The 2,762-nt window shown below is 38.7% G+C and overlaps 1 protein-coding gene across 1 annotated transcript in view; it reads right to left on the minus strand.

Annotated features, from left to right (window-relative positions):
* The window catches only part of RYR2 (ryanodine receptor 2 (cardiac)), a 786,033-nt gene that overhangs the window by 622,281 nt on the left and 160,990 nt on the right, over positions 1-2,762 (minus strand). The gene's annotated exons all lie outside the window — the stretch shown is intronic.

Here is a 2,762-nt window from a genome sequence, read left to right on the forward strand (position 1 = left end):
GATCTGTGTTGGAAGAAGTGCAGCCAGAGTGCTCCTTGGAGGCCAGGATGGCCAAACTTCATCTCTCATATTTCGGACATATTGTCAGGAGGGACTAGTCGCTGGAGGATATCATGTTTGGTAAGGTGGAGAGTCAGTGAAAAAGAGGAAGACCCCCAGCGAGATGGATTGGCCAGTTGGCAGCATCAACGGGTTCAAGCGTGGTAACAATAGTGAGGTTGGCCCAGGATTGGGCAGTGTTTTGTGCTGCTGTGCATAAGGTCGCTAATGAGTTGGCACTGATTCAATGGCTCCTAACAACAACAAACCATTCTAAACACAGATGGCTTATGTGAGAAATTAACCTATAATCCTAATTGCAGATAGAGAAATTATAACTTCAAATGATACATGAGAATTAACAAGTTCAGAAACTTTGGATGTGTTTATACAGAATAGATGTGAAAAAGAAAAGTTCTGAATAAGGTTACAAAGAATGGAGATTTCTGAATACTTATATGTGCTCATGTAGAACCTGTACATACACCAAGAGGCAGTTACTCATACAGAACAATGGGATTCTGATTAGTCTGAAATCAAGAAGGATATGTATCAGGGTTGTATCTTTTCATCATACTGGTTCAATCTGCATGCTGAGCAAATAATCCCTTCTACAGGGACTGGTCCCTCTTGATAGTATGTCCGAAGTACAAGAGATGAAGTCTGGTCATTTCGGCTTCTAAGGAGCATTCTGGATGGAGTTCTTCCAGCAAAGATTTGTTTGTTTTTCTGGAAGCAAATGGTACCTTTTAAAATGCTTCTTCAACACCATAACTCAAATGCATCAATTAGTCTACAGTCTTTCTTATTCACTGTCCAACTTTCACATGCATATGAGTTTAGTGAAAACACCAGGATTTGGGTCAGGCAACCTGTACCAAACACTGTGGTCTTTGCTCCTCATCAGTAAATATTTCAAATCCTCTTTGCTTTCAGCAAACAAGGTTATATCATATATCAGCATACAGACTGAACAAGTATGATAACAGAATAACAACCCTGGCATACACTTTTCCTGATTTGAAACCATTCTCTGTCCCTTTGTTTTGTTCGAACTATTGCCTCTTGGTCTATGTACAGGTACAGTGACTCTGTGTATTCTTTCCATCTCTTTTGCTGCTTTCTGCATCATTCAGTATTTTGCCCATATAATCCTTCAGCATTGCAAGTTGAATTAAAGAATTTTTTTTCTTTGAATCCTAAGCTTGAGAAATACTAAGCGTGTTCTTCCCTTTTGGTTTTCTAACTCCAGATCTTCACACATTTCATTATATTTGACTCTGTATTCTTGAGCTGCCCTTTGAAGATTTCCACTCAGCTCTTTTACCTCCTCATTTCTTCCATTTGCTTTAGTGCTTTAGCATCTCTATGCTGTATATCAAATTTTAGAGTCTCTCCTGACATCCATTTTGGTCTTGTCTTTCTTCCTTGTCTTCTTAATGACCTTTTGCTTTCTTCCTGTTGTTGTTGTTGTTATGTGCCGTGGAGTCGGTTCCGACCCATAGCGACCCTGCACAGGGTTTCCGAGGCTGTAAATCTTTACGGGAGCAGAAAGCCTCATCTTTCTCCCGCGGAACAGCTGGTAGTTTCGAACTGCTGACCTTGTGGTTCACAGCCCAATTCGTAACCACTACGCTACCAGAGCTCCTTCCTTTATGATGTTCTTTATATTCACCCCACAACCTTTCTGGTTTTGATCATTAGTGTCTAATGCATCAAATCTGATATTGAGATAATTGCTAACATCAGGTCGGATGTGTTCAAGGTCATATTTTAGCTCACAGGACTTGTTTAATTTTCGTCACCTTCAGCTTCAACTTCCATAAGAGCAATTGATGGTCTGTTCCACAGTTGGACTCTAGCCTTGTTTTGGCTGATGATATGGTGTTTTTCCACCATCTCTTCCCATAGAAGTTGTCAGTTTGATTTCTATGAACTCCATCTGATGAAGTCCATGTGTATAATTGTCTTTTAAGTTGTTTAAAAAACTGTATTTGCAATGAAGAAGCCATTGGTCTTGCAAAATTCTACCATGCGATCTCCAGCATCATTTCCATCACCAAAGTCATAGTTTCCAATTACTGATCCTTCTTTTTTTAATTTCAACCTTGCATTCTAATCACCAGTAATTATCAATACATCTTGATTGCATATTTGATCAATTTCAGACTGAAGATGTTAGTAGAATTAATTCTTCAATTGCATCATCATAGGCTTTAGTGTTTGGTGCATACATTTGAATAATAGTGATATTAACTGGTCTTTCTTGTAGGTGTATGGATATTATCCTATCACAGACAGCACTGTACTTCAAGATACTTCTTGAAAAGTTCTCTTTGATGATGAATACAATGGCATTCCTCACCTATTTATCATTCCCAGCCTAGTAAATCATGTGACTGTCAGATTCAAAATAGCCAATAGGTCCATTTCAGTTCACTAATGCTTAAGATATCCACTTTTATGCATTCTATTTAATTTTTGACAACTTCCAATTTTTCTAGATTCAAACATTCTATCTTCTAATTATTAATGGATGTTTGCAGCTGTTTCTCCTCATTTTGAGTTATGCCCCATAAAGCAAATGAAGGTACCCAAGACATTACTCCATTTTTGTCATCATGGTCAACTCTACTTTGAGTAGGCAGCTATTTGTTACTGCTTTCCAACATCAGGGGCTCCTCTCCCAGCACTTGTTGTTGTTGTCAGGTGCCATCGAGTCG

The sequence above is a fragment of the Chrysochloris asiatica genome, unplaced genomic scaffold (genome assembly GCF_000296735.1).
Source record: "Chrysochloris asiatica unplaced genomic scaffold, ChrAsi1.0 scaffold00179, whole genome shotgun sequence".
In the NCBI taxonomy this organism is placed as follows: Eukaryota; Metazoa; Chordata; class Mammalia; order Afrosoricida; family Chrysochloridae; genus Chrysochloris; species Chrysochloris asiatica.